Source organism: Eschrichtius robustus, chromosome 5 (genome assembly GCF_028021215.1).
Source record: "Eschrichtius robustus isolate mEscRob2 chromosome 5, mEscRob2.pri, whole genome shotgun sequence".
Taxonomy (NCBI): domain Eukaryota; kingdom Metazoa; phylum Chordata; class Mammalia; order Artiodactyla; family Eschrichtiidae; genus Eschrichtius; species Eschrichtius robustus.
In genome coordinates, this window is record NC_090828.1 from 94,876,947 (window position 1) to 94,896,354 (window position 19,408).

Here is a 19,408-nt window from a genome sequence, read left to right on the forward strand (position 1 = left end):
CCCGTTCATCCTCAGGACAAATTGCAACCTGTACGGAACAGGAGGGTAAACGTGCTGATTCTCCAAGGAGGGAGATTGCTAGTAAAGCGGCTGGAATGGCGACGCCGAGCACAAGGAGATGAGAAATGAGGTGCGTTTTAGAAACCTTTCCCGATCACACGGTGTACCATCTTCTGGGGTTCTCATGCATGTTTTCGATGTAGGAAGATGCCCTTCAACCTGGAGATTTGGGACCCATCAGACGGGTACCACGCACTATTACTTTAAAGGGTCTGTGTTTGCTCACCCAACCTCAACTAACCTCTCAGCCCCAAGAGTGTCCACCCTTATGTCTCAATCAGCTGTGGGTCTAGATATGGTCAATCCAGGTGGCATCACAGCCCCTGAACGAATTTTGTAAGAATTTCTCTCTCTTTCACTGTCTTTGTTTCACGGGTTTTTAAAAGTAATTCATTTTCCTAATGGGGTTTAGCTGCTTTTCACTGCTGTGTTTATGCCGCTTTACACCCACTTGACTCACTTACAGAGAGATATCAATACATAGGTTTGAAGATTCTTACTAGTCAGATCTATTCTTGGGCGGTGAATAGGGGGTGTTGAGTCCAGTTCACTGAGCAAGGAGTAGGTCTTGTCTATTACATATTGGGTTTATGGAACGGTATCTGAGCTAATTTGAAACCCTAGTTTTATGCATCACCCCACCTCGCCTTTCCCGTTAGGCAGCCATAGTGTGTTTTCTAAATGTGTGACTCTGTTCTGTTTTGTAATTCAGTTCAAGTGTAGCGGTTTTTACTTTCCCTCTATAAGTGATATCTTATGATTAGTGTCTTTTTCTGTGTGACTTATTTCACTTAGAACCGTCGTACCTGAATCCACTCATCATGCTGCTACTAGCCTTATGACGTTGATTTCATGGCTGAGTGATATTCCATTGTACCTAAGGACCACAACTTCTTTATCCATTTTTCTCTTTCCTGGGATATTTAAGGTGGAATGAAGTGGAGGTTCTTGGCAACAGAGCAACCCTAAACTTTGGAGTGCATGTGCCTTGCTGATTTTTAGTTTTCCCAAATTAGACGCCCATGAGTTGAAGTGCCCTATGCTCTCTAAGCCGAGTTTTTTAGATATTTCAGGACACACCGTACACTTCTCCAGAGTGGCTGTTGGCAATTTACATCCCGCCCATCAGCGTAGCAAGGCTCCCATTTCTCCATGGCCTCTCCTGCATTTCTGGTATTGACACTTTATTCAGCATGGCCCTTTTGACCGATGGGAAGCGAGACTTCTTTGTAGCGCTGATTTGCCTTTCCAGGTTGCTTGGTTGGCCAAAAAGGGCGTATGCGTTTTTTCCTGAATATATTCAGGAAAAAACGCATACGCCCTTTTTGGCCAAGGCATCATTGTCGAGGTTTTGCCGCTTTTCCTGTGCTTTAAAGGCGATTCGAATCTACCTCCTGAAATCTGTTTCCTGCAATTCTGCCTTGTTTTCAAATCCTCTTCGTTGCCTTCCCTCAATATTTTTGTGGGCGAGAGTTATCATTTATAACTCTGCAGGTTTGTGATTTGCAGGGCCCCTGAGCTCCATTTTTCAACTCGCTTTTTTGGGAGCTGGCCGCAAAAGCGTAGGATTGCTTCAGGCCCTATTCTGGTTCCGGGCGGCAGGCTGAGCCGGTGGTTAATTCTTCTTCCTGATGGGAAAATAGAGTGACCTGTGCCTGTCCCACCACCTAGAGCTAGTCGCTCATTGGTTCCCCCTCTTCCCGTTCATCCTCAGGACAAATTGAAACCTGTACGGAACAGGAGGTTAAAGTGCTGATTCTCCAAGGAGGGAGATTGCTATTAAAGTGGCTGGAATGGCGAACCCGAGCACAAGGAGATGAGAAATGAGGTGCGTTTTAGAAACCTTTCCCGATCACACGGTGTACCATCTTCTGGGTTTCTCATGCATGTTTTCGATGTAGGAAGATGCCCTTGAACCTGGAGATTTGGGACCCATGGGACGGGTACCACGCAGTATTACTTTAAAGGGTCTGCGTTTGCTCACCCAACCTCACCAAACCTCTCAGCCCCAAGAGTGTCCACCCTTATGTCTCAATCAGCTGTGGGTCTAGATATGGTCAATCCAGGTGGCATCACAGCCACTGAACGAATTTTGTAAGAATTTCTCTCTCTTTCACTGTCTTTGTTTCACGGGTTTTTTAAGAGTAATTGATTTTCCTAATGGGGTTTAGCTGCTTTTCACTGCTGTGTTTATGCCGCTTTACTCCCACTTGACTCACTTACGGAGAGATATCAATACATAGGTTTGAAGATTCTTACTAGTCAGATCTATTCTTGGGCGGTGAATAGGGGGTGTTGGGTCCAGTTCACTGAGCAAGGAGTAGGTCTTGTCTATTACATATTGGGTTTATGGAACGGTATCTGAGCTAATTTGAAACCCTTGTTTTAGGCATCACCCCACCTCACCTTTCCCGTTAGGCAGCCATAGTGTGTTTTCTAAATGTGTGACTCTGTTCTGTTTTGTAATTCAGTTCAAGTGTAGCGGTTTTTACATTCCCTCTATAAGTGATATCTTCTGATTAGTGTCTTTTTCTGTGTGACTTATTTCACTTAGAACCGTCGTACCTGAATCCACACATCATGCTGCTACTAGCCTTATGACGTTGATTTCATGGCTGAGTGATATTCCATTGTACCTAAGGACCACAACTTCTTTATCCATTTTTCTCTTTCCTGGGATATTTAAGGTGGAATGAAGTGGAGGTTCTTGGCAACAGAGCAACCCTAAACTTTGGAGTGCATGTGCCTTGCTGATTTTTAGTTTTCCCAAATTAGACGCCCATGAGTTGAAGTGCCCTATGCTCTCTAAGCCGAGTTTTTTAGATATTTCAGGACACACCGTACACTTCTCCAGAGTGGCTGTTGGCAATTTACATCCCGCCCATCAGCGTAGCAAGGCTCCCATTTCTCCATGGCCTCTCCTGCATTTCTGGTATTGACACTTTATTCAGCATGGCCCTTTTGACCGATGGGAAGCGAGACTTCTTTGTAGCGCTGATTTGCCTTTCCCGGTTGCTTGGTTGGCCAAAAAGGGCCTATGCGTTTTTTCCTGAATATATTCAGGAAAAAACGCATAGGCCCTTTTTGGCCAAGGCATCATTGTCGAGGTTTTGCCGCTTTTCCTGTGCTTTAAAGGCGATTCGAATCTACCTCCTGAAATCTGTTTCCTGCAATTCTGCCTTGTTTTCAAATCCTCTTCGTTGCCTTCCCTCAATATTTTTGTGTGCGAGAGTTATCATTTATAACTCTGCAGGTTTGTGATTTGCAGGGCCCCTGAGCTCCATTTTTCAACTCGCTTTTTTGGGAGCTGGCCGCAAAAGCGTAGGATTGCTTCAGGCCCTATTCTGGTTCCGGGCGGCACGCTGAGCCGGTGGTTAATTCTTCTTCCTGATGGGAAAATAGAGTGACCTGTGCCTGTCCCACCACCTAGAGCTAGTCGCTCATTGGTTCCCCCTCTTCCCGTTCATCCTCAGGACAAATTGAAACCTGTACGGAACAGGAGGTTAAAGTGCTGATTCTCCAAGGAGGGAGATTGCTATTAAAGTGGCTGGAATGGCGAACCCGAGCACAAGGAGATGAGAAATGAGGTGCATTTTAGAAACCTTTCCCGATCACACGGTGTACCATCTTCTGGGTTTCTCATGCATGTTTTCGATGTAGGAAGATGCCCTTGAACCTGGAGATTTGGGACCCATGGGATGGGTACCACGCAGTATTACTTTAAAGGGTCTGCGTTTGCTCACCCAACCTCACCAAACCTCTCAGCCCCAAGAGTGTCCACCCTTATGTCTCAATCAGCTGTGGGTCTAGATATGGTCAATCCAGGTGGCATCACAGCCCCTGAACGAATTTTGTAAGAATTTCTCTCTCTTTCACTGTCTTTGTTTCACGGGTTTTTAAAAGTAATTGATTTTCCTAATGGGTTTAGCTGCTTTTCACTGCTGTGTTTATGCCGCTTTACTCCCACTTGACTCACTTACGGAGAGATATCAATACATAGGTTTGAAGATTCTTACTAGTCAGATCTATTCTTGGGCGGTGAATACGGGGTGTTGGGTCCAGTTCACTGAGCAAGGAGTAGGTCTTGTCTATTACATATTGGGTTTATGGAACGGTATCTGAGCTAATTTGAAACCCTTGTTTTAGGCATCACCCCACCTCACCTTTCCCGTTAGGCAGCCATAGTGTGTTTTCTAAATGTGTGACTCTGTTCTGTTTTGTAATTCAGTTCAAGTGTAGCGGTTTTTACTTTCCCTCTATAAGTGATATCTTATGATTAGTGTCTTTTTCTGTGTGACTTATTTCACTTAGAACCGTCGTACCTGAATCCACTCATCATGCTGCTACTAGCCTTATGACGTTGATTTCATGGCTGAGTGATATTCCATTGTACCTAAGGACCACAACTTCTTTATCCATTTTTCTCTTTCCTGGGATATTTAAGGTGGAATGAAGTGGAGGTTCTTGTCAACAGAGCAACCCTAAACTTTGGAGTGCCTGTGCCTTGCTGATTTTTAGTTTTCCCAAGTTAGACGCCCATGAGTGGAAGTGCCCTATGCTCTCTAAGCCGAGTTTTTTAGATATTTCAGGACACACCGTACACTTCTCCAGAGTGGCTGTTGGCAATTTACATCCCGCCCATCAGCGTAGCAAAGCTCCCATTTCTCCATGGCCTCTCCTGCATTTCTGGTATTGACACTTTATTCAGCATGGCCCTTTTGACCGATGGGAAACGAGACTTCTTTGTAGCGCTGATTTGCCTTTCCAGGTTGCTTGGTTGGCCAAAAAGGGCGTATGCGTTTTTTCCTGAATATATTCAGGAAAAAACGCATACGCCCTTTTTGGCCAAGGGCATCATTGTCGAGGTTTTGCCGCTTTTCCTGTGCTTTAAAGGCGATTCGAATCTACCTCCTGAAATCTGTTTCCTGCAATTCTGCCTTGCTTTCAAATCCTCTTCGTTGCCTTCCCTCAATATTTTTGTGGGCGAGAGTTATCATTTATAACTCTGCAGGTTTGTGATTTGCAGGGCCCCTGAGCTCCATTTTTCAACTCGCTTTTTTGGGAGCTGGCCGCAAAAGCGTAGGATTGCTTCAGGCCCTATTCTGGTTCCGGGCGGCACGCTGAGCCGGTGGTTAATTCTTCTTCCTGATGGGAAAATAGAGTGACCTGTGCCTGTCCCACCACCTAGAGCTAGTCGCTCATTGGTTCCCCCTCTTCCCGTTCATCCTCAGGACAAATTGAAACCTGTACGGAACAGGAGGTTAAAGTGCTGATTCTCCAAGGAGGGAGATTGCTATTAAAGTGGCTGGAATGGCGAACCCGAGCACAAGGAGATGAGAAATGAGGTGCGTTTTAGAAACCTTTCCCGATCACACGGTGTACCATCTTCTGGGTTTCTCATGCATGTTTTCGATGTAGGAAGATGCCCTTGAACCTGGAGATTTGGGACCCATGGGACGGGTACCACGCAGTATTACTTTAAAGGGTCTGCGTTTGCTCACCCAACCTCACCAAACCTCTCAGCCCCAAGAGTGTCCACCCTTATGTCTCAATCAGCTGTGGGTCTAGATATGGTCAATCCAGGTGGCATCACAGCCCCTGAACGAATTTTGTAAGAATTTCTCTCTCTTTCACTGTCTTTGTTTCACGGGTTTTTAAAAGTAATTGATTTTCCTAATGGGGTTTAGCTGCTTTTCACTGCTGTGTTTATGCCGCTTTACTCCCACTTGACTCACTTACGGAGAGATATCAATACATAGGTTTGAAGATTCTTACTATTCAGATCTATTCTTGGGCGGTGAATAGGGGGTGTTGGGTTCAGTTCACTGAGCAAGGAGTAGGTCTTGTCTATTACATATTGGGTTTATGGAACGGTATCTGAGCTAATTTGAAACCCTTGTTTTAGGCATCACCCCACCTCACCTTTCCCGTTAGGCAGCCATAGTGTGTTTTCTAAATGTGTGACTCTGTTCTGTTTTGTAATTCAGTTCAAGTGTAGCGGTTTTTACATTCCCTCTATAAGTGATATCTTCTGATTAGTGTCTTTTTCTGTGTGACTTATTTCACTTAGAACCGTCGTACCTGAATCCACTCATCATGCTGCTACTAGCCTTATGACGTTGATTTCATGGCTGAGTGATATTCCATTGTACCTAAGGACCACAACTTCTTTATCCATTTTTCTCTTTCCTGGGATATTTAAGGTGGAATGAAGTGGAGGTTCTTGTCAACAGAGCAACCCTAAACTTTGGAGTGCCTGTGCCTTGCTGATTTTTAGTTTTCCCAAATTAGACGCCCATGAGTGGAAGTGCCCTATGCTCTCTAAGCCGAGTTTTTTAGATATTTCAGGACACACCGTACACTTCTCCAGAGTGGCTGTTGGCAATTTACATCCCGCCCATCAGCGTAGCAAGGCTCCCATTTCTCCATGGCCTCTCCTGCATTTCTGGTATTGACACTTTATTCAGCATGGCCCTTTTGACCGATGGGAAGCGAGACTTCTTTGTAGCGCTGATTTGCCTTTCCAGGTTGCTTGGTTGGCCAAAAAGGGCGTATGCGTTTTTTCCTGAATATATTCAGGAAAAAACGCGTACGCCCTTTTTGGCCAAGGCATCATTGTCGAGGTTTTGCCGCTTTTCCTGTGCTTTAAAGGCGATTCGAATCTACCTCCTGAAATCTATTTCCTGCAATTCTGCCTTGTTTTCAAATCCTCTTCGTTGCCTTCCCTCAATATTTTTGTGGGCGAGAGTTATCATTTATAACTCTGCAGGTTTGTGATTTGCAGGGCCCCTGAGCTCCATTTTTCAACTCGCTTTTTTGGGAGCTGGCCGCAAAAGCGTAGGATTGCTTCAGGCCCTATTCTGGTTCCGGGCGGCACGCTGAGCCGGTGGTTAATTCTTCTTCCTGATGGGAAAATAGAGTGACCTGTGCCTGTCCCACCACCTAGAGCTAGTCGCTCATTGGTTCCCCCTCTTCCCGTTCATCCTCAGGACAAATTGAAACCTGTACGGAACAGGAGGTTAAAGTGCTGATTCTCCAAGGAGGGAGATTGCTGTTAAAGTGGCTGGAATGGCGAACCCGAGCACAAGGAGATGACAAATGAGGTGCATTTTAGAAACCTTTCCCGATCACACGGTGTACCATCTTCTGGGTTTCTCATGCATGTTTTCGATGTAGGAAGATGCCCTTGAACCTGGAGATTTGGGACCCATGGGATGGGTACCACGCAGTATTACTTTAAAGGGTCTGCATTTGCTCACCCAACCTCACCAAACCTCTCAGCCCCAAGAGTGTCCACCCTTATGTCTCAATCAGCTGTGGGTCTAGATATGGTCAATCCAGGTGGCATCACAGCCCCTGAACGAATTTTGTAAGAATTTCTCTCTCTTTCACTGTCTTTGTTTCACGGGTTTTTAAAAGTAATTGATTTTCCTAATGGGTTTAGCTGCTTTTCACTGCTGTGTTTATGCCGCATTACTCCCACTTCACTCACTTACGGAGAGATATCAATACATAGGTTTGAAGATTCTTACTAGTCAGATCTATTCTTGGGCGGTGAATACGGGGTGTTGGGTCCAGTTCACTGAGCAAGCAGTAGGTCTTGTCTATTACATATTGGGTTTATGGAACGGTATCTGAGCTAATTTGAAACCCTTGTTTTAGGCATCACCCCACCTCACCTTTCCCGTTAGGCAGCCATAGTGTGTTTTCTAAATGTGTGACTCTGTTCTGTTTTGTAATTCAGTTCAAGTGTAGCGGTTTTTACTTTCCCTCTATAAGTGATATCTTATGATTAGTGTCTTTTTCTGTGTGACTTATTTCACTTAGAACCGTCGTACCTGAATCCACTCATCATGCTGCTACTAGCCTTATGACGTTGATTTCATGGCTGAGTGATATTCCATTGTACCTAAGGACCACAACTTCTTTATCCATTTTTCTCTTTCCTGGGATATTTAAGGTGGAATGAAGTGGAGGTTCTTGTCAACAGAGCAACCCTAAACTTTGGAGTGCCTGTGCCTTGCTGATTTTTAGTTTTCCCAAGTTAGACGCCCATGAGTGGAAGTGCCCTATGCTCTCTAAGCCGAGTTTTTTAGATATTTCAGGACACACCGTACACTTCTCCAGAGTGGCTGTTGGCAATTTACATCCCGCCCATCAGCGTAGCAAAGCTCCCATTTCTCCATGGCCTCTCCTGCATTTCTGGTATTGACACTTTATTCAGCATGGCCCTTTTGACCGATGGGAAATGAGACTTCTTTGTAGAGCTGATTTGCCTTTCCAGGTTGCTTGGTTGGCCAAAAAGGGCGTATGCGTTTTTTCCTGAATATATTCAGGAAAAAACGCATACGCCCTTTTTGGCCAAGGGCATCATTGTCGAGGTTTTGCCGCTTTTCCTGTGCTTTAAAGGCGATTCGAATCTACCTCCTGAAATCTGTTTCCTGCAATTCTGCCTTGCTTTCAAATCCTCTTCGTTGCCTTCCCTCAATATTTTTGTGGGCGAGAGTTATCATTTATAACTCTGCAGGTTTGTGATTTGCAGGGCCCCTGAGCTCCATTTTTCAACTCGCTTTTTTGGGAGCTGGCCGCAAAAGCGTAGGATTGCTTCAGGCCCTATTCTGGTTCCGGGCGGCACGCTGAGCCGGTGGTTAATTCTTCTTCCTGATGGGAAAATAGAGTGACCTGTGCCTGTCCCACCACCTAGAGCTAGTCGCTCATTGGTTCCCCCTCTTCCCGTTCATCCTCAGGACAAATTGAAACCTGTACGGAACAGGAGGTTAAAGTGCTGATTCTCCAAGGAGGGAGATTGCTATTAAAGTGGCTGGAATGGCGAACCCGAGCACAAGGAGATGAGAAATGAGGTGCGTTTTAGAAACCTTTCCCGATCACACGGTGTACCATCTTCTGGGTTTCTCATGCATGTTTTCGATGTAGGAAGATGCCCTTGAACCTGGAGATTTGGGACCCATGGGACGGGTACCACGCAGTATTACTTTAAAGGGTCTGCGTTTGCTCACCCAACCTCACCAAACCTCTCAGCCCCAAGAGTGTCCACCCTTATGTCTCAATCAGCTGTGGGTCTAGATATGGTCAATCCAGGTGGCATCACAGCCCCTGAACGAATTTTGTAAGAATTTCTCTCTCTTTCACTGTCTTTGTTTCACGGGTTTTTAAAAGTAATTGATTTTCCTAATGGGGTTTAGCTGCTTTTCACTGCTGTGTTTATGCCGCTTTACTCCCACTTGACTCACTTACGGAGAGATATCAATACATAGGTTTGAAGATTCTTACTATTCAGATCTATTCTTGGGCGGTGAATAGGGGGTGTTGGCTTCAGTTCACTGAGCAAGGAGTAGGTCTTGTCTATTACATATTGGGTTTATGGAACGGTATCTGAGCTAATTTGAAACCCTTGTTTTAGGCATCACCCCACCTCACCTTTCCCGTTAGGCAGCCATAGTGTGTTTTCTAAATGTGTGACTCTGTTCTGTTTTGTAATTCAGTTCAAGTGTAGCGGTTTTTACATTCCCTCTATAAGTGATATCTTCTGATTAGTGTCTTTTTCTGTGTGACTTATTTCACTTAGAACCGTCGTACCTGAATCCACTCATCATGCTGCTACTAGCCTTATGACGTTGATTTCATGGCTGAGTGATATTCCATTGTACCTAAGGACCACAACTTCTTTATCCATTTTTCTCTTTCCTGGGATATTTAAGGTGGAATGAAGTGGAGGTTCTTGTCAACAGAGCAACCCTAAACTTTGGAGTGCCTGTGCCTTGCTGATTTTTAGTTTTCCCAAATTAGACGCCCATGAGTGGAAGTGCCCTATGCTCTCTAAGCCGAGTTTTTTAGATATTTCAGGACACACCGTACACTTCTCCAGAGTGGCTGTTGGCAATTTACATCCCGCCCATCAGCGTAGCAAGGCTCCCATTTCTCCATGGCCTCTCCTGCATTTCTGGTATTGACACATTATTCAGCATGGCCCTTTTGACCGATGGGAAGCGAGACTTCTTTGTAGCGCTGATTTGCCTTTCCAGGTTGCTTGGTTGGCCAAAAAGGGCGTATGCGTTTTTTCCTGAATATATTCAGGAAAAAACGCGTACGCCCTTTTTGGCCAAGGCATCATTGTCGAGGTTTTGCCGCTTTTCCTGTGCTTTAAAGGCGATTCGAATCTACCTCCTGAAATCTGTTTCCTGCAATTCTGCCTTGTTTTCAAATCCTCTTCGTTGCCTTCCCTCAATATTTTTGTGGGCGAGAGTTATCATTTATAACTCTGCAGGTTTGTGATTTGCAGGGCCCCTGAGCTCCATTTTTCAACTCGCTTTTTTGGGAGCTGGCCGCAAAAGCGTAGGATTGCTTCAGGACCTATTCTGGTTCCGGGCGGCAGGCTGAGCCTGTGGTTAATTCTTCTTCCTGATGGGAAAATAGAGTGACCTGTGCCTTTCCCAACACCTAGAGCTAGTCGCTCATTGGTTCCCCCTCTTCCCGTTCATCCTCAGGACAAATTGCAACCTGTACGGAACAGGAGGGTAAACGTGCTGATTCTCCAAGGAGGGAGATTGCTAGTAAAGCGGCTGGAATGGCGACGCCGAGCACAAGGAGATGAGAAATGAGGTGCGTTTTAGAAACCTTTCCCGATCACACGGTGTACCATCTTCTGGGGTTCTCATGCATGTTTTCGATGTAGGAAGATGCCCTTCAACCTGGAGATTTGGGACCCATCAGACGGGTACCACGCACTATTACTTTAAAGGGTCTGTGTTTGCTCACCCAACCTCAACTAAACTCTCAGCCCCAAGAGTGTCCACCCTTATGTCTCAATCAGCTGTGGGTCTAGATATGGTCAATCCAGGTGGCATCACAGCCCCTGAACGAATTTTGTAAGAATTTCTCTCTCTTTCACTGTCTTTGTTTCACGGGTTTTTAAAAGTAATTCATTTTCCTAATGGGGTTTAGCTGCTTTTCACTGCTGTGTTTATGCCGCTTTACACCCACTTGACTCACTTACAGAGAGATATCAATACATAGGTTTGAAGATTCTTACTAGTCAGATCTATTCTTGGGCGGTGAATAGGGGGTGTTGAGTCCAGTTCACTGAGCAAGGAGTAGGTCTTGTCTATTACATATTGGGTTTATGGAACGGTATCTGAGCTAATTTGAAACCCTAGTTTTATGCATCACCCCACCTCGCCTTTCCCGTTAGGCAGCCATAGTGTGTTTTCTAAATGTGTGACTCTGTTCTGTTTTGTAATTCAGTTCAAGTGTAGCGGTTTTTACTTTCCCTCTATAAGTGATATCTTATGATTAGTGTCTTTTTCTGTGTGACTTATTTCACTTAGAACCGTCGTACCTGAATCCACTCATCATGCTGCTACTAGCCTTATGACGTTGATTTCATGGCTGAGTGATATTCCATTGTACCTAAGGACCACAACTTCTTTATCCATTTTTCTCTTTCCTGGGATATTTAAGGTGAAATGAAGTGGAGGTTCTTGTCAACAGAGCAACCCTAAACTTTGGAGTGCCTGTGCCTTGCTGATTTTTAGTTTTCCCAAATTAGACGCCCATGAGTGGAAGTGCCCTATGCTCTCTAAGCCGAGTTTTTTAGATATTTCAGGACACACCGTACACTTCTCCAGAGTGGCTGTTGGCAATTTACATCCCGCCCATCAGCGTAGCAAGGCTCCCATTTCTCCATGGCCTCTCTTGCATTTCTGGTATTGACACTTTATTCAGCATGGCCCTTTTGACCGATGGGAAGCGAGACTTCTTTGTAGCGCTGATTTGCCTTTCCCGGTTGCTTGGTTGGCCAAAAAGGGCGTATGCGTTTTTTCCTGAATATATTCAGGAAAAAACGCATACGCCCTTTTTGGCCAAGGGCATCATTGTCGAGGTTTTGCCGCTTTTCCTGTGCTTTAAAGGCGATTCGAATCTACCTCCTGAAATCTGTTTCCTGCAATTCTGCCTTGCTTTCAAATCCTCTTCGTTGCCTTCCCTCAATATTTTTGTGGGCGAGAGTTATCATTTATAACTCTGCAGGTTTGTGATTTGCAGGGCCCCTGAGCTCCATTTTTCAACTCGCTTTTTTGGGAGCTGGCCGCAAAAGCGTAGGATTGCTTCAGGCCCTATTCTGGTTCCGGGCGGCAGGCTGAGCCTGTGGTTAATTCTTCTTCCTGATGGGAAAATAGAGTGACCTGTGCCTGTCCCACCACCTAGAGCTAGTCGCTCATTGGTTCCCCCTCTTCCCGTTCATCCTCAGGACAAATTGAAACCTGTACGGAACAGGAGGTTAAAGTGCTGATTCTCCAAGGAGGGAGATTGCTATTAAAGTGGCTGGAATGGCGAACCCGAGCACAAGGAGATGAGAAATGAGGTGCGTTTTAGAAACCTTTCCCGATCACACGGTGTACCATCTTCTGGGTTTCTCATGCATGTTTTCGATGTAGGAAGATGCCCTTGAACCTGGAGATTTGGGACCCATGGGACGGGTACCACGCAGTATTACTTTAAAGGGTCTGCGTTTGCTCACCCAACCTCACCAAACCTCTCAGCCCCAAGAGTGTCCACCCTTATGTCTCAATCAGCTGTGGGTCTAGATATGGTCAATCCAGGTGGCATCACAGCCACTGAACGAATTTTGTAAGAATTTCTCTCTCTTTCACTGTCTTTGTTTCACGGGTTTTTTAAGAGTAATTGATTTTCCTAATGGGGTTTAGCTGCTTTTCACTGCTGTGTTTATGCCGCTTTACTCCCACTTGACTCACTTACGGAGAGATATCAATACATAGGTTTGAAGATTCTTACTAGTCAGATCTATTCTTGGGCGGTGAATAGGGGGTGTTGGGTCCAGTTCACTGAGCAAGCAGTAGGTCTTGTCTATTACATATTGGGTTTATGGAACAGTATCTGAGCTAATTTGAAACCCTTGTTTTAGGCATCACCCCACCTCACCTTTCCCGTTAGGCAGCCATAGTGTGTTTTCTAAATGTGTGACTCTGTTCTGTTTTGTAATTCAGTTCAAGTGTAGCGGTTTTTACATTCCCTCTATAAGTGATATCTTCTGATTAGTGTCTTTTTCTGTGTGACTTATTTCACTTAGAACCGTCGTACCTGAATCCACTCATCATGCTGCTACTAGCCTTATGACGTTGATTTCATGGCTGAGTGATATTCCATTGTACCTAAGGACCACAACTTCTTTATCCATTTTTCTCTTTCCTGGGATATTTAAGGTGGAATGAAGTGGAGGTTCTTGGCAACAGAGCAACCCTAAACTTTGGAGTGCATGTGCCTTGCTGATTTTTAGTTTTCCCAAATTAGACGCCCATGAGTTGAAGTGCCCTATGCTCTCTAAGCCGAGTTTTTTAGATATTTCAGGACACACCGTACACTTCTCCAGAGTGGCTGTTGGCAATTTACATCCCGCCCATCAGCGTAGCAAGGCTCCCATTTCTCCATGGCCTCTCCTGCATTTCTGGTATTGACACTTTATTCAGCATGGCCCTTTTGACCGATGGGAAGCGAGACTTCTTTGTAGCGCTGATTTGCCTTTCCAGGTTGCTTGGTTGGCCAAAAAGGGCGTATGCGTTTTTTCCTGAATATATTCAGGAAAAAACGCATACGCCCTTTTTGGCCAAGGCATCATTGTCGAGGTTTTGCCGCTTTTCCTGTGCTTTAAAGGCGATTCGAATCTACCTCCTGAAATCTGTTTCCTGCAATTCTGCCTTGTTTTCAAATCCTCTTCGTTGCCTTCCCTCAATATTTTTGTGGGCGAGAGTTATCATTTATAACTCTGCAGGTTTGTGATTTGCAGGGCCCCTGAGCTCCATTTTTCAACTCGCTTTTTTGGGAGCTGGCCGCAAAAGCGTAGGATTGCTTCAGGCCCTATTCTGGTTCCGGGCGGCACGCTGAGCCGGTGGTTAATTCTTCTTCCTGATGGGAAAATAGAGTGACCTGTGCCTGTCCCACCACCTAGAGCTAGTCGCTCATTGGTTCCCCCTCTTCCCGTTCATCCTCAGGACAAATTGAAACCTGTACGGAACAGGAGGTTAAAGTGCTGATTCTCCAAGGAGGGAGATTGCTATTAAAGTGGCTGGAATGGCGAACCCGAGCACAAGGAGATGAGAAATGAGGTGCGTTTTAGAAACCTTTCCCGATCACACGGTGTACCATCTTCTGGGTTTCTCATGCATGTTTTCGATGTAGGAAGATGCCCTTGAACCTGGAGATTTGGGACCCATGGGATGGGTACCACGCAGTATTACTTTAAAGGGTCTGCGTTTGCTCACCCAACCTCACCAAACCTCTCAGCCCCAAGAGTGTCCACCCTTATGTCTCAATCAGCTGTGGGTCTAGATATGGTCAATCCAGGTGGCATCACAGCCCCTGAACGAATTTTGTAAGAATTTCTCTCTCTTTCACTGTCTTTGTTTCACGGGTTTTTAAAAGTAATTGATTTTCCTAATGGGTTTAGCTGCTTTTCACTGCTGTGTTTATGCCGCTTTACTCCCACTTGACTCACTTACGGAGAGATATCAATACATAGGTTTAAAGATTCTTACTAGTAAGATCTATTCTTGGGTGGTGAATACGGGGTGTTGGGTCCAGTTCACTGAGCAAGGAGTAGGTCTTGTCTATTACATATTGGGTTTATGGAACGGTATCTGAGCTAATTTGAAACCCTTGTTTTAGGCATCACCCCACCTCACCTTTCCCGTTAGGCAGCCATAGTGTGTTTTCTAAATGTGTGACTCTGTTCTGTTTTGTAATTCAGTTCAAGTGTAGCGGTTTTTACTTTCCCTCTATAAGTGATATCTTATGATTAGTGTCTTTTTCTGTGTGACTTATTTCACTTAGAACCGTCGTACCTGAATCCACTCATCATGCTGCTACTAGCCTTATGACGTTGATTTCATGGCTGAGTGATATTCCATTGTACCTAAGGACCACAACTTCTTTATCCATTTTTCTCTTTCCTGGGATATTTAAGGTGGAATGAAGTGGAGGTTCTTGTCAACAGAGCAACCCTAAACTTTGGAGTGCCTGTGCCTTGCTGATTTTTAGTTTTCCCAAATTAGACGCCCATGAGTGGAAGTGCCCTATGCTCTCTAAGCCGAGTTTTTTAGATATTTCAGGACACACCGTACACTTCTCCAGAGTGGCTGTTGGCAATTTACATCCCGCCCATCAGCGTAGCAAAGCTCCCATTTCTCCATGGCCTCTCCTGCATTTCTGGTATTGACACTTTATTCAGCATGGCCCTTTTGACCGATGGGAAACGAGACTTCTTTGTAGCGCTGATTTGCCTTTCCAGGTTGCTTGGTTGGCCAAAAAGGGCGTATGCGTTTTTTCCTGAATATATTCAGGAAAAAACGCATACGCCCTTTTGGGCCAAGGGCATCATTGTCGAGGTTTTGCCGCTTTTCCTGTGCTTTAAAGGCGATTCGAATCTACCTCCTGAAATCTGTTTCCTGCAATTCTGCCTTGCTTTCAAATCCTCTTCGTTGCCTTCCCTCAATATTTTTGTGGGCGAGAGTTATCATTTATAACTCTGCAGGTTTGTGATTTGCAGGGCCCCTGAGCTCCATTTTTCAACTCGCTTTTTTGGGAGCTGGCCGCAAAAGCGTAGGATTGCTTCAGGCCCTATTCTGGTTCCGGGCGGCACGCTGAGCCGGTGGTTAATTCTTCTTCCTGATGGGAAAATAGAGTGACCTGTGCCTGTCCCACCACCTAGAGCTAGTCGCTCATTGGTTCCCCCTCTTCCCGTTCATCCTCAGGACAAATTGAAACCTGTACGGAACAGGAGGTTAAAGTGCTGATTCTCCAAGGAGGGAGATTGCTATTAAAGTGGCTGGAATGGCGAACCCGAGCACAAGGAGATGAGAAATGAGGTGCGTTTTAGAAACCTTTCCCGATCACACGGTGTACCATCTTCTGGGTTTCTCATGCATGTTTTCGATGTAGGAAGATGCCCTTGAACCTGGAGATTTGGGACCCATGGGACGGGTACCACGCAGTATTACTTTAAAGGGTCTGCGTTTGCTCACCCAACCTCACCAAACCTCTCAGCCCCAAGAGTGTCCACCCTTATGTCTCAATCAGCTGTGGGTCTAGATATGGTCAATCCAGGTGGCATCACAGCCCCTGAACGAATTTTGTAAGAATTTCTCTCTCTTTCACTGTCTTTGTTTCACGGGTTTTTAAAAGTATTGATTTTCCTAATGGGGTTTAGCTGCTTTTCACTGCTGTGTTTATGCCGCTTTACTCCCACTTGACTCACTTACGGAGAGATATCAATACATAGGTTTGAAGATTCTTACTATTCAGATCTATTCTTGGGCGGTGAATAGGGGGTGTTGGGTCCAGTTCACTGAGCAAGGAGTAGGTCTTGTCTATTACATATTGGGTTTATGGAACGGTATCTGAGCTAATTTGAAACCCTTGTTTTAGGCATCACCCCACCTCGCCTTTCCCGTTAGGCAGCCATAGTGTGTTTTCTAAATGTGTGACTCTGTTCTGTTTTGTAATTCAGTTCAAGTGTAGCGGTTTTTACTTTCCCTCTATAAGTGATATCTTATGATTAGTGTCTTTTTCTGTGTGACTTATTTCACTTAGAACCGTCGTACCTGAATCCACTCATCATGCTGCTACTAGCCTTATGACGTTGATTTCATGGCTGAGTGATATTCCATTGTACCTAAGGACCACAACTTCTTTATCCATTTTTCTCTTTCCTGGGATATTTAAGGTGAAATGAAGTGGAGGTTCTTGTCAACAGAGCAACCCTAAACTTTGGAGTGCCTGTGCCTTGCTGATTTTTAGTTTTCCCAAATTAGACGCCCATGAGTGGAAGTGCCCTATGCTCTCTAAGCCGAGTTTTTTAGATATTTCAGGACACACCGTACACTTCTCCAGAGTGGCTGTTGGCAATTTACATCCCGCCCATCAGCGTAGCAAAGCTCCCATTTCTCCATGGCCTCTCCTGCATTTCTGGTATTGACACTTTATTCAGCATGGCCCTTTTGACCGATGGGAAACGAGACTTCTTTGTAGCGCTGATTTGCCTTTCCAGGTTGCTTGGTTGGCCAAAAAGGGCGTATGCGTTTTTTCCTGAATATATTCAGGAAAAAACGCATACGCCCTTTTGGGCCAAGGGCATCATTGTCGAGGTTTTGCCGCTTTTCCTGTGCTTTAAAGGCGATTCGAATCTACCTCCTGAAATCTGTTTCCTGCAATTCTGCCTTGCTTTCAAATCCTCTTCGTTGCCTTCCCTCAATATTTTTGTGGGCGAGAGTTATCATTTATAACTCTGCAGGTTTGTGATTTGCAGGGCCCCTGAGCTCCATTTTTCAACTCGCTTTTTTGGGAGCTGGCCGCAAAAGCGTAGGATTGCTTCAGGCCCTATTCTGGTTCCGGGCGGCACGCTGAGCCGGTGGTTAATTCTTCTTCCTGATGGGAAAATAGAGTGACCTGTGCCTGTCCCACCACCTAGAGCTAGTCGCTCATTGGTTCCCCCTCTTCCCGTTCATCCTCAGGACAAATTGAAACCTGTACGGAACAGGAGGTTAAAGTGCTGATTCTCCAAGGAGGGAGATTGCTATTAAAGTGGCTGGAATGGCGAACCCGAGCACAAGGAGATGAGAAATGAGGTGCGTTTTAGAAACCTTTCCCGATCACACGGTGTACCATCTTCTGGGTTTCTCATGCATGTTTTCGATGTAGGAAGATGCCCTTGAACCTGGAGATTTGGGACCCATGGGACGGGTACCACGCAGTATTACTTTAAAGGGTCTGCGTTTGCTCACCCAACCTCACCAAACCTCTCAGCCCCAAGAGTGTCCACCCTTATGTCTCAATCAGCTGTGGGTCTAGATATGGTCAATCCAGGTGGCATCACAGCCCCTGAACGAATTTTGTAAGAATTTCTCTCTCTTTCACTGTCTTTGTTTCACGGGTTTTTAAAAGTATTGATTTTCCTAATGGGGTTTAGCTGCTTTTCACTGCTGTGTTTATGCCGCTTTACTCCCACTTGACTCACTTACGGAGAGATATCAATACATAGGTTTGAAGATTCTTACTATTCAGATCTATTCTTGGGCGGTGAATAGGGGGTGTTGGGTCCAGTTCACTGAGCAAGGAGTAGGTCTTGTCTATTACATATTGGGTTTATGGAACGGTATCTGAGCTAATTTGAAACCCTTGTTTTAGGCATCACCCCACCTCGCCTTTCCCGTTAGGCAGCCATAGTGTGTTTTCTAAATGTGTGACTCTGTTCTGTTTTGTAATTCAGTTCAAGTGTAGCGGTTTTTACTTTCCCTCTATAAGTGATATCTTATGATTAGTGTCTTTTTCTGTGTGACTTATTTCACTTAGAACCGTCGTACCTGAATCCACTCATCATGCTGCTACTAGCCTTATGACGTTGATTTCATGGCTGAGTGATATTCCATTGTACCTAAGGACCACAACTTCTTTATCCATTTTTCTCTTTCCTGGGATATTTAAGGTGAAATGAAGTGGAGGTTCTTGTCAACAGAGCAACCCTAAACTTTGGAGTGCCTGTGCCTTGCTGATTTTTAGTTTTCCCAAATTAGACGCCCATGAGTGGAAGTGCCCTATGCTCTCTAAGCCGAGTTTTTTAGATATTTCAGGACACACCGTACACTTCTCCAGAGTGGCTGTTGGCAATTTACATCCCGCCCATCAGCGTAGCAAGGCTCCCATTTCTCCATGGCCTCTCTTGCATTTCTGGTATTGACACTTTATTCAGCATGGCCCTTTTGACCGATGGGAAGCGAGACTTCTTTGTAGCGCTGATTTGCCTTTCCCGGTTGCTTGGTTGGCCAAAAAGGGCGTATGCGTTTTTTCCTGAATATATTCAGGAAAAAACGCATACGCCCTTTTTGGCCAAGGGCATCATTGTCGAGGTTTTGCCGCTTTTCCTGTGCTTTAAAGGCGATTCGAATCTACCTCCTGATATCTGTTTCCTGCAATTCTGCCTTGCTTTCAAATCCTCTTCGTTGCCTTCCCTCAATATTTTTGTGGGCGAGAGTTATCATTTATAACTCTGCAGGTTTGTGATTTGCAGGGCCCCTGAGCTCCATTTTTCAACTCGCTTTTTTGGGAGCTGGCCGCAAAAGCGTAGGATTGCTTCAGGCCCTATTCTGGTTCCGGGCGGCAGGCTGAGCCTGTGGTTAATTCTTCTTCCTGATGGGAAAATAGAGTGACCTGTGCCTGTCCCACCACCTAGAGCTAGTCGCTCATTGGTTCCCCCTCTTCCCGTTCATCCTCAGGACAAATTGAAACCTGTACGGAACAGGAGGTTAAAGTGCTGATTCTCCAA